General features: G+C 39.4%; 1 protein-coding gene and 1 long non-coding RNA gene across 3 annotated transcripts in view; one reads left to right on the forward strand and one right to left on the reverse strand.

The window, feature by feature from the left end:
- The window catches only part of LOC113916824, a 507,068-nt gene that overhangs the window by 387,714 nt on the left and 106,135 nt on the right, over window positions 1-13,219 (forward strand). The window lies entirely within an intron of this gene.
- Window positions 1-13,219, reverse strand: part of LOC113916825 — an 87,159-nt gene that overhangs the window by 4,630 nt on the left and 69,310 nt on the right. The window contains exon 3 of the long non-coding RNA XR_003518049.2: window positions 6,389-6,461. This is a non-coding gene — a long non-coding RNA (uncharacterized LOC113916825). The remainder of the gene's footprint in view (window positions 1-6,388; window positions 6,462-13,219) is intronic.

The following is a 13,219-nucleotide window of genomic DNA, read 5'->3' on the forward strand; positions in this document are numbered from 1 at the left end:
AATAAAAATCAGTGACATCTAACATTGCCATTTATACTTGAAGCTATTCTCCATTCATTTTATGTAAAATGGTCGCACGCTAAGAATTGGTCCGTGAGATGAGAGCAGTCATGGACTGCTGTTTTTTCTTCCTCACTTCCTTTTTAACCTGAGAATTAGAAGAAAATGCTGATGATGCTTGCTTAACCCTGCTTTTAGTGCCAGGCTGTGACCAGCTCTCTGTGAAACCATTTCTGACCCTCTGCTTGCAGTGGTGAGCTTGAATTTTTCCCCTTCCTTGCCCATCACTGTCAGTCAATTATAGGATTGAACTGAACCAGAAAATCTGGTACAGTCTGGTAATTAGTACAAAGGGTTTCCAGTCTAGTGTAAAGACGGAGATGCAAGAGCCCCAGCAGTCACAGAAATCGTTTTGATTGGCCATGGACACTGCCTTTTAGTGCTGCTCGGTGACTTCCTAAAGATATTGCCTCCTACCCTACAGGTCTTCTCCTTCAAGTACATTATGGACCTTTTTTAAAGTCCTGTGTGTGTATGTGTGTGTGTGTGTGTGTGTGTGTGGGTGTGCGTGCATGCATGCATGTGTGCATGTGTGTGCTTCTTTTTTTAGATCCAACTTCTCCCATTTTTAGTCTGTCATTTTTGCCTATCAAACAGACACATTTTGACTTGCCCAACAAAGAACCAAGTTATCAACATTCACAGAAACTGACATTTTTAATTCAGGCTTCATTATGTCTTTGAATTATGACAGTGAAGTACAAAGACATTTTAAGAGTTTTTTTCATTGTTTTTTTTTTTAATCCAGCATTGGGATGTTTATCTTTCTTTAGTATTTATATTTCCTTCTCTACCTTTCTTCTCAGTAATATATAATTAGCATTATCAAACCCATCAGCTATTATCCTTTATGACTTTTGACCTTTGTTTTTTTAATATGTCTCAAGCTTGCATTCTCTAAAATAAGTAAAACCTCTTTGAGAGATTTTAATGAAATATCTTAGGGTTACAAAAACAATAATTTAAAGTACTAACCCCTTTTAAACAAAAACAATAAAATAATTTAAAACCCGAGTCTCTTTTAAACATGACTAGGCAAGTAATGGATTATGTGATGAAACTATAGCAACAAGATAAATTTCGGAAAAAATTATTTTGTAAATCAAACTTGCATTTGATGATAAGTGCAATTTTATAGTCTATATTTTATCACACATTTTTAACCACTACTTTGCAGTTCTTGGCTTATTATCAATGCTATTTTGGGGTAAATTATATTTTTTTGCAGAAGCAAACATCCTCTTTGATTACAGATTACAATCACTCATTAGTCACACATTAGATACAATGAAAGCATTTGGTAGCTTGTCAATGTAGCAAATGCCTGCCCCAAAAGATAGACATATGTATCTTTAAGGGCAAATTTAATTTCTGACACCCTGTACAAAATTGCAAAAGCAATAGTGCCCAAAATAACAGGAGCAAAAGAAAGCACGCGGTTTTTTATTTCCATGGATGCTATCTTTAGAACAATCTGCATGATGATTTTAGTTGTGATGCTTGTGTGTTGGGAATCTTCTAACGGACTCTTTATTTACCCACATCTTAATATAGCTTTAAATATCTGTTTTATCCAATGTACAATCTTAACAAAAGTAGTTATATTACCACGTCTGGTACTGATTTTTACATGTCTGACTTTGCTATTAAATTTCAAGAAGGTTAATATTGCTTTTGTAACCCTGTCATGAGCAATGTATTTTCCCAGTAAACATGTCATAATTTTAAAGGCTGCTCAAGAAGCAGTGTTTTTGTTGAAATAGTTTTGCATTCATTTCCCTATTGTTTTTTAACCATAATATAGTGTAATGCTTTGAAAAGAATACGCATATTTATGTAATTAACACTTTTTGTTTTTAGCAAAACCTTGCCCATTAAAAACTAAGAGGGGCTGAGAAAACCATATAAATGGGCAACTTTTCAGCGACAATATTTGCATTCAATTTTAATTTACCATCAAGTCTATATCTTGAAATGTATCCATAAAGGGAGTAAAGGAGGAGTATATTCTGATAATATTTTTTATATTTTATTTTTTAATCTAAAATAAATGTTGATATTCAAAAGGTGCTTGCCACATTATGGTATGTCAGGGTTCTATGTTCTAGAAGAGCTGAATTCTCTTCGGGTCGGTATAAAATTAGAGGCTTTAATATGGACACACAAACATTCTTTTCTACTGCAGTTTAACTCCTGGTGGCAGAAGTAAGACTAGGAAAGAATCCTAAAGATTAGCTAGCTTCGTGGTTTTCAAACTGTGTTCCCTTGAGCTCTTAGTCTCTTTGGAGATACTCAGGGCCATGGGGGAAGGGAGGTTCAGTGGACTCCACCTCCTTGAGACCAGAGCATCTCTGCTTTTACCCACTGTGACTATTAAAGTTCCACGGAAGAAGGGAATCTCATGTTGGAGGCAAAAAAGTAAAAAATTGCTGACTGAGGCCATCTTATAGATAAGGAAAGCAGCGTTCACTTAGGGTGGCTTGCTAAGTCAGTGACAATGTCAGTTTTGTAACCCAGTCTCTTGTCTCATAGTCCCAAGTTCACTCTACTAAACTATAATAAACTTTCCCTATACATACAGTCACAGGTCTTTTTATGTAGTCATCCTGGGCTGGATTACTAAAAACACACACTAAGAAATCCATAGCCCCATGTTCAAAATCAGGATCCTGTGGAAGATACAGTATCTAGGTGGTAAATGCAATTGAGCAGCATGTTGTGGACTAAAACCAAGCCATTTAATACTGTTAAATTTGGGTGCACCATTACAGCCCTTAGGTAAAATATTGATTTACTTATTACTTAGTAAAATAATATTTAGGGAGTATTTTTTCTTAATTTTTAGTTGTGGTTAAAAAATTACATGACATACAACTTACCTTTGTAATTATTTTTTAAGTGTCAAGTTCAGTAGTGTTAACTACCTGCACATTACATTGTTGTACCCGGTGGAAAAAATTACTTAGGACTTAGATCTGAAAGAAAGATAATTTAAAGAATGTAAAGCTGAATTAAGATGCTACTTTCCCCAAGACATGTTTTATGGAATACTGTTACTGTAACCTGTGCCAGGTAAAAGAGGAACATGGTCAAATCATTTTTGGAAATGTAGCAAGCTATGTCCCTCCCTGGGAAATTCACAGGGAAAATTTATATTTGAAAAACTCTGAGAGATCATACTGTAAAGATCTCTTTGAACTTTGTATAATACAGAGTATTCCAAACTAATTTTCCATAGACTCTCCCCACCTTTTTTTGAAAAAAAAATTGATTTTTATTCTTCAGAGCTAATGTTCTGTAGACCACATTTTAGAATATTCTCCTCTAATAGAACTTTGGCAGATTAAATCAAGAGAGAAAGAGACCTGTAAGGCAATCTTTATGTTATTTATGGCTCTGATTTACCAATTCTTTATCCACATCTTGTGGCTAGGATATTAATAAATATCCCATTAGTTGGATCATTCAACAAATATTTAGGCACAGTGTTAAATGCTGGGAATACAGTACTGGGTAAATCTATCAGGGCCCCTGACCTTACCAGAGCTTACAATTCCATTGACTAAAAAAGAAAAAGGAAATACAGGGAGCAAAAGCAGTATTTGCTGTTTCTGGCACTCAGCTTATCTGGCTATGTTTGTTTTGTTTTCCCTAATTCTAAAATGTGGGGGGGAGGCAGGGAGAGCAGAACACCAGTCTAGAAGTTTACAGTTGGCTCTTTGAATAGAAATATCCCATATTTGCCTGAGATCTACTTATGCATCAGCAATATCAATGATAATTCACTAGTAATCCAAAGATGGCCTTCTCTTATTTAGAAAGAGGGAAATGGGAAAGAAAAGAAAGCAAGGGAGGAAGGAGGGAAAGGAAACACAGTGTTTCCCAGTCTTCTCTCCTAGTGTAACTCCTTAGCTATTGATGTTACTTACCTTCCACACAAGATTTCTTTCCAGCGTCAACTGAAGACTGATCAACGGTCTGTATGTCATCATTATTTTTCTAATAATTCAAAGAGTATCTCTCTATCAGCTTCAACTCATGGTAGTAACCATGGGCCCTACCTCTGTCAGGAAATATTTTCTCTAATTAGCTATCCAACCTTCTCTCTCAGGCTCTGACCTTTATGCTGGGGAATCTGTGCCTTCATGTGAGCAGCACATGTCTCCTAAAGGAAAGAAAAGACCAGCCCACAGGCATGGACATTGCTTGGTTCTCCAGACCTGTCCCATCCCTAGAATACTTCTACAGACCAATTGGATACGGTCCAAAAGACACTCCTGAAAATTTCAGGAAAGGCCCCACCTTCTTGGTGGACAGTGCCTTCATGTCCCATTCTCTTGTATGGAAGTGAGTGACTTGCAGGCTAATTCCTATATATACCACTTGAAAAGAAATGTGGTAAAGGTTAATGGCCTTTTGTCCCAGCGATTTGAGAAGAAAAGGGTGCAAAATTGAAAAGAAAAAAAAAAAAAGAGGCTCACAAGGAAGACCTTTTGGCAGCTATGGTTTCCTGGCTGTATGTGCTGACATCGATGTGTCCCAGGTGATTCTCTAAGTGGGTCCCAAGCTGAATCCTCTGGCACGTTGTAACTTCATTTTGCTCTTTCTTTCCTGCCTGTCCCAGCTTTCCTTCAATGGGAACAATGTGAGATAAGATCATTATCAGAATATGATGAGGAAAGGATTTAGGAGAGAATTTGGGATTTTCAAATTAAAATTAAGAGCTATGTTAGTCTGTTTCCTTTTTCTAGTTAGCTGGGAATCCATTTTCCAATTCATTCTCCTCTCTGTCATTTGCCTATTGATAATATGGTAGGCCACGCAGTAACTGTCCTTTTTGTGCCTTTTAATTAACTTTTTAAAAATCATGTATGTTTACTTGTATGGATTTCTATTCTCTCTTCTCTTCAAATTTGTTCAGCTTATTTTTTTATTTGCACACCGCCACCCACTGCTGTGCATTAACAATAACAAAAAATCTGCACTCTTCCCTTCCACCTCTTGAACTGGAGAAACAGCTAATAAGAGGCTCAATGAGCCTTAGAGTATAGAGAAGCTGGAATCCTTAAATTATTTAAATTGAAAAATGGCTGGTTTTACAATCAGAAAAACTCAAGTGGACCATAAGCCCTACTTGATTGTCCCCTCCTTATCTAGATGATCTTGTAATGACAGCTGGAGTTATCTGCCACCAGCATCACTGTCCACAAAAGCTTCTACTCTCTCTGCTCAACTCTTCAGCAGCCCTGGGGAGCTGGAGCTGTTTCAGGGGAGAGGGCCCTAGAGGATTGGAAACTTTATTAAAATGCAAAGCTGTCTCCAGTGACATAAAAGCTCAGTAAAAAGTGATGGATCTAAGACCGCAGACCCAGAACTGATCTACAGAATGAAAAACTGAGATTTCATATACTGGCACCAAAAGGCTAGGGTCAGTGTAAAATAAAAAGCAATGTGAAATAAATGGCAGTGTAATATAAAGAGCAGGAGATGGAGGGAAAGGAAAGCACCACGTTTCAACGTGAGTAGTGCGACAAAGGCCACGTGTCAGACTGGCCCCTTGCAGAATTCAGCCTCAGGAAGCAGCCCTCTGGAATGGATTGTGGGAAGTCAGGAGAGTTGGCTGCTTTGAAAGGTTAAGGAAGCACCCCACCCCAAATATTCCTGATTTTCTCTTGGTAAGCCTTCATTCTTGAACTATCATCTATGAATTTTCTGAGACTCTTTGTTACTGAATGGTATTATGACTACTAATAATAGATAGTAACAGGAGATAACAGGAGCCCATCACCCTTTGGCTTGAAGTCTGGAAGTGGCCCTCCACTTCATTTGCCAAATAACCATGAGGAATCTAATCTTCTAAGTATATATTAAGTGTATTTGCCCAGTTTGATCCACCGTACTGTAAAATAACAAAATAAGATCTTAAGTTTACTTGACACTTTGTCCATTTAACTTCAAGGACTCCATGTTTATTACTCACTAATAGGTTGAAAGGTTGAAATGAAAATTGAGGCACTAAAACATATAACAAGTAATTTGTTATAAACAAGGAAAATTAAAAACAAAGTTCACTTTCAATTTGAGTATACTGAGTGCTTCATAAATCCCTCTTCCTTTCTTTTGCTTCAGAATTCCTTACTAGAAAAAAAAAATCACTCTAAGCACAAAAAGTCATAATTAATATTCAAAATAGCTCAGAACTCATGAAAACCAAGGTAGTATGTTCCCTTCTGCACTTCACAGCTTTGAAAGCATTTCTTAGGAAAGATTTGTTAACCATCCCATCACCACCATAACAACTACCAACAACCATTTATTGAATGCTTACCATATTTCTCCCCGGCCCTTCTCCCTTCTCGAAGCCTCATCATCAAACCTTGTTTTCACTTCCGCTTAGGAAACTTGAAAAGGAAAAAAAAAAATCAAAGTGTTGGTCTAAATTACCCAACTGGTAATTTCTCTTTTTATGCAACTAACAAGTTTGGTTAGCAAATGAAAAAAAAAAAAAAACCTAAATGAAGTACTCCATTCCTTCAAACTCAGCAGAAGACATTGAGATTACTGGTTGGATCATAGTTACTCCAAGTATCAGTAGAATCCCCCCCCCAAATATGTAATACTTTTGTCCTTATTTTTCCTAAAAATATTGTGTTTACACTTGACATGTTTATAAACTGATCTTTTGTGATAAGAAAAGACTGGCAGAATTACTTAAGATGTTTTTTCCATGTTCAGTTCGGAGATGGCTTAAGATGTGACCTTGTGAACAAGCTTCCTTCTCCGATGTAAGAAAAACAAGGTCCTCTCTGTCCTCAAAAAAGAGAGCGGGCACCAGAACACAGAGAGGCCCCTTTGTCCCAGTCCCCTCACCCCCAATTAGTATGCACTGCTGCAATCTTGAGGCCCACTGAGGAACTTCTTTGACTTGGGAGGCTGGTTTGTGCAAACCCCCAAACTTTGTTCCACGGGGACACTCATGTCAAATGATAGTCCCTCATAGGAATTGTAGCTCCTCCATGTTCCCTCATTCAGGACAGTGTATTGGGTGCGAGCATGTGAAAGCAGTGCTATTATAAGGATAACCCTGAGCTTGCTGGAATTCATTCTTAAATAGGTTGTATGGAAACCCCAGAGCTTTATTACTATTTCACATTTCTTGTAACATATCTCAATCACAGCTGACGATGACACACCAGAGTCTCATGACACTGGGGTTGAAAAACATCCACTTCATGAAATTGGCAACCAAACTGGCAGAACTAATAGATAATAAGAGATGCTTAGATTCCTGGAGCTAACCCAAGGTCCGAGAGGGTACTCCGAATCAACTCTGGTTCTTAGAAATCTTTGTGCAAATAATAGGACCGCATGGTACTGCTCTGCTCCTTTCAGCCTGGTGCCCCTCACACCTAATGGGCTCAACAGCCTCAGGTTTATGGGGAAGGGCAAGACAGAGCATGTTTACATTAAACTAGGATTTAAATAAGCTTAAGATACCAAATATTGTTAAACAACATGAAATTCATTTTATGTGTCATGATGAAATGTTTGTCTTTTTATTGATTATGTTATCAGCATGTGTTAACTTGGACTTTACATTGAAAACAAAATTGGAGTGCCTGGGTGGCTCAGTCAGTTAAGCATCCGACTCTTGATTTCAGCTCAGGTCATGCTCTCAGGGTCCTGGGATCCAGGCCCATGTCAGGCTCCACACTCAGCAGGGAGTCTGCTTGAGGATCCTCTCTCCCTCTCCCTCTGCCCCTTATCTCACTCACTTGCTCTCTCTCTCACAAATAAATAAATAAATCTTTAAAAAAATTTTTTTAAATAAATAAAGAAGTAAGCCAATACTGGGGGTACCTGGCCGGCTCAGTCAGTGGAGTGTGTGACTCTTGATCTAGGGGTTGTGGGTTTGAGCCCCATGTTGGGTGTAGAAATTGCTTAAAATAAAATCTTAAAAAAAAAAAAAGAAAAGGCCAATAGTGATACTATATCCTGAACAAGTTAAATCAGAATCTCTGAGAATGGGACCTAGGCATCAATGTTTTAAAGCTGCGCAGATGATGCCAATGTGTAACCAAAGTTGAGAACCACTAGTCTAAGGAAGGAAAAAGGATGGGAGAGGGAGATGAGTCTAGGGAGAGATTCAGGAATTGTGGTCATACAGTTATAACCAGTGTTATTTAGATTTGTCAGCCTGGTATTCTGAGAGCTGCCGGGGACACTGGCGATGGGCCTAACACATGCCCAGACAGTAGTCACTACCTGCCTCTCTCTGTGCATCTGTCCTTGAAACCTATACCCCTGGGAGTCAAGGGCAAGAGAAGTGGTGACTTCTCCACAGCTATAGAATTCTCTCAGACCTGATTCAGTAAAACCTTTCTCTACTTCTCTCTCTTTTAGAGGCAGGTTAAAGTGGAGAGTCCTGGGCCTACTACAAACTTCCTCAGAATAGACAGATTCAGAGCAGAGTTTAAAAAAATACTATGGACTGTCTATTGTGAGCAAAGTACTGACTTAATCCTAATTACAACCCCATCAGGCAGGTTTTAGATGTGCCTCCATTTTACAGATACAGCAATGTAAGGGGGCTGCCTGAGGTCATACGGCTAATGTATGTCTAAGTCCGGACATTTACTCTAAGACAGATGGAAAACTGACCAAGGGTCACCCTTGCTATTCATGGACAGCTGTCTGTGTCAAAAGAATCTTCCATTCTTTAGGTAGAGAATCAAATTAGTATGCTAATTGTGTTCTTTGCAAGTATGTATAAGCAAGCATTATACTCACAGACATAGAAAAGAATCTTAGTATTCAGACACCGGTATGGTGTGTGTCCTCTTTTGAAACATCATCACTAGTTCTCATGACCAATTTAAGTCCATTGGAGTTTCTTTGATTAAAAAAAAAAAAAAGTGTTTGGAATAGCTAAGAGAACCCAGCATATACATCTAAGCTCAAGATCACACGAAACCTTTGGAAACCGGATATGTATCCTTGTTATAACATTTCTGAAAATGGAAATCCTCTTGAATTCGTAGTGGTAGGAGAGGAAAAGAAAAGTACCTTTTGTATGTTCTCCCTCTGAAACCCTAGAGTGGGGTAGTGTCATGGGATTGACATCGACTCTAAATAGCTGGAGCCATCTGTTTCCTATTCTGCAAACTTTTTTTCAACCAGAAATTGCTAGCTACCTAAAGACACAGTTTGAGGTAGGACAAGCCCTCGACCAATTTGAAGAAAGCAGTTTATCTTCTATTTACTCATCAAGCACTGCCTCGTGTCTATTATGTGTTAGGTGCTATAGCTGCTGCTGCTTTAACCCTTCCCAGCTTACTGGCATGTCTTGTCCCTCTCCCTTTCCCTCCCAGCAGCCTTATTCCCTGTCCCTCTACCCTCTGGGCCAAAACCTGCTCTCAGATCCTTCATTCATTTGAAGGTAAAAGTGGTTGATAACAGCTAAAAATAGTTATGATTTCCACGGTGATAGGCATTTTAACAGAGATCAAATCCTTTAAGCTAAAAGGGCAGTGTTCTTGTGACATAATTACAGGCAGTGGTTCTCTGGAGACTGAGGACGCCTGCTCCAGCCTTGCCCCTCCCGTAGCTGCCTGCTGCTTTCCTGAAAAGGTCAATGCCTTTTCATGTTTTTATCCCAAGTGCTTGGTGTGGTGACCAGCATATTTGGCACTCAGTAATGAAGGAAGCTGTGGCCTGAGGAAAGTAAGTTGCAACAATAAAGATGCCCTAACACAGATGAATGGGAAGATGCTGGATTCGTTTTGAGCCAAAATGCCCATGGGGAGAGGCTAGGGAAAGCAAGAAGAGGAGATAACCTAGTGCCGTTGTTTGACCTCTCCGAGAAGCCCATATCCGTTCTGAGAGACTTCTGACAGTTCTGGTTATCTCTCAGATCTACAAGCCTGGTTTTACGTAGCAGCTCTGCTGCATTGCAATTTGTTGTTTTTGAGTTGTATGCAAATTGGGATAACGAGTAAAATGAGTCGTTTCCAAAAATATTTATCGAGCACCTATAATGAACCAGGAATGCTGCGAGACACTGTAGAGTTGCTGTCCTCATGCAGCGAACATCCTACCTAAAGAGTATGATGTGAAAGCATTAATTATGAAGTTCAGCGTTTAATCAGAGTCATATTGAGTGCTGCAAAGGAAAATTGCAGGGTACTAGGAAAGCATGGAATAGAGGGACACGACCTAACACAGAACATCAGGCAAAACTTCTCCGAGGGAAAAAAAAAAAGTCACTTAAGCTTATTCCTGAAGGATCAGTGGGAGTTAGCTAGGCAGAGAATTCATAAAAGGAGTGGTCATTCCTAATAAACGTTTAATCCTGAGAATTGTCTTGGTTCCATTTCTTGATGTTGCCTGGCTAGAAAACATGTTGAGGTCTTTGCAACAAGCTGCCTATTCATTCAATCAAGACTCTAAATTCAGACAAAAGAAAATATTGGCATAAAGAAAAGAATCATTTCCATAGATGTCAACAACTTCACGAGACGCACACGTGTGTACCGTGTGTCTCATCCATTGCTATTTTTCTGTGCTCTCACCTGGGTTGTTAGCATGAATGCCCATTGGACATGCCCCAGCAGCATTCTCTAGGCCAGGGGCTTTCAAATTCCAAAATGTCCACAGACTAGACTGTCTGTATGGCTCTATCCAGAAACTCTGGGTGGAAGAAAAGGAGTTAGGAAAAAAAGAAGTGAGTCAAGGAACAGAAAACCTCAGAGAAAGCCTGGTCTGTGTTAGCCTGGTCTGTCTGACCATCCCACCCTTCTTTTATTTAATATGGAGCCAATACTTCGTATGTCTGCAAAAAAGACATTCCCAGGCTCATCGTGCCATTTTATACATCATCTTCCCTTGTTCCTCTTCTTCAGCTAATGAAATGCTTGTTCCTAAAAACTCAGTTCTGGCATCTTAGCCTCTTCTCCCACTGCCCCAATCTAATTTAGATAACCCTCCTTTGTGCTCTCATAGCATGCTGCACTTTTATACCTTATCACAGCTATGGTCTAATACTTGACTTACTTATCTGACTTATCTACTTCTTGAGGGAGTAAGTTCCTTAAGGGCAAGACTCATGTTTTAATCATTTTCGTATCCCTAGTCTCTAGCAGAGTACTTAAAAATCCAGTGAATGAATTAATGTTCGTGTATGATAGTTACTTTTCCTTTCTTAGCCTCTGGAGAGATGTGGAGACCTAGATTTTGCATATCCGGTAAACAAGCCTGGATTTGTATGTAGGAAACTTTTGACCCGTGCCAGTCTGAAATTCTTCTTTTGTAGATAAGCCTGTTGTAGTTACCTTAACTGGGCTGGTCTCTGTAGCCTTTCTTTGAAAACATCTTAAGAACTGATAGACCAGTCCGGCTCACCAATATATCAGTTAAGAACAAGATTGGCTTTGATGTTCAGCACTGAGGAAATGGCATCATTTCGAAGCTAGAAGCAAGGAAAGAATACTGTGCCTAGCAGGATATTGCCAAATAGTAAGTACGTAAGTATTTATTTAATGAGAAAAGGAAAAGATACATTAAAACAGGAATAATTGAATGCATTATGAATACAGTACAATCCACAGGAATCCTCAAGCCATGAGTTAGAATAAGGGACTTATCCTTGGCAAAAATGACAAAGCCATCAAACATAAAATATAAAAGCTATTGGAGGGGTTCCTGGGTGGCTCAGTCAGTTAAGCGTCCGACTCTTGATTTCGGCTCTGGTCATGATCTCGGGGTCATGAGATCGAGCCAGTGATGGGCTTCATGCCCAGAGGGGAGTCTTCTTGACATTCTCTCTTTCCCTCTCCCTCTGCCCTTTCCCAAACTTGTGCACGTGTGCTCGCTCGCTCTCTCTCAAATAAATAGATAGAATATTTTAAAAATTATTAAAAAAATAAAAGCTATTGGAAGATCACGTTTTCCAACCAAACAAGATCCAAATATCATTCAAATAATGAAAAAGAAGAGTATGTAAAAAAAAGGGGGGCTAACCTGGAGGAGGCAAATGTTTGATATATGAGGAGAATGTATTCTAAACTCTAGAGAAATCCCCATACAATCCCCAATCTTTCTCCTCATCCCTCCCCACCACCTACAACTACCACTCTTACATGCACATGTCATGGGTGTCTTGTCTCCCTGTTTTCCTGAAATAATTTGATTTGGAAAAGAAGATGTTTAGAGATCACAGTAGGGGAAGAGAAAGTTTCCTCCAACTGAAATTCTCCTTCCTTCTCTGCCTATGATTCTTCAAGTAGGCATAATTAATTGCCATCTCTTCTATGAAAGACTTTTCTGATCTACGAGACCACCCAGCTAGTTGCCCCCTCACTCTGCTCTCGCTCTACAGCTTACCTCTTCCCCTCCTTTGCAACTTATTTCACGATCTTTTATTATAGTTGCCTACATCTACCTATACCTGTCCTTCCTCGAGAATAGGAGCTTTGGAAGAGGGGTTGTTTCTCATTTATCTTCATACCCTCTCTCCCTCTCGAGCTCTTGCTCCATTCCTAACCTCGAGCCTGGCAAAAAGTAGGAATGCAGACAATGTTTGTGGGATCAAGGAAGGGAAGAAGGAAAGAAGAAAAAAAAAAAAGGAAGGAAGTTTATTTCTGGAGAAAAGAGCCTTTGTCTTCTTTCCTCAAAATATTATCTCTTTCTAAAATCAGGGGCCCAGCCTGTTTTCTTCCCCTCGGCGTTAGGGTACGTGCCCTTGAACACCTTAGCTTGGCAAAGAGCCCAAATTCCATCTCCAATCAGCTGAGTCACTTTCAGTTTCTTTGTGGTTCATTCATGCTTTTCCCCTTCATTGACACATTAACATTTCATGGTGAGTAGGTCCTGTTCAGCTGGCAGCCCCTCTCAGCCCCCACACCTCTAAGCTGTCCTCACTTCACTAGTTCCCAATTGCCTGCCTCTTGGGGGGCTCTGTCATTGTCAGCATATAGCTAGAGGAGCTCTTGGTTTGCCATTGCCATACCTAAGTTTTCATAATTAACAACGCGAGGCCAATTCAGAATGAGAGCTCTCTGCTAGAGGAGATCTTCCCTTACGTGTTCTTCTCAAAAGCACCCAGGTCATTCTAAGAAAATGAGAGAAAAACAGTGAAAGAACTGGACAGGTCTAATATCTG

This window comes from Zalophus californianus, chromosome 1, assembly GCF_009762305.2.
Source record: "Zalophus californianus isolate mZalCal1 chromosome 1, mZalCal1.pri.v2, whole genome shotgun sequence".
Lineage (NCBI taxonomy): Eukaryota > Metazoa > Chordata > Mammalia > Carnivora > Otariidae > Zalophus > Zalophus californianus.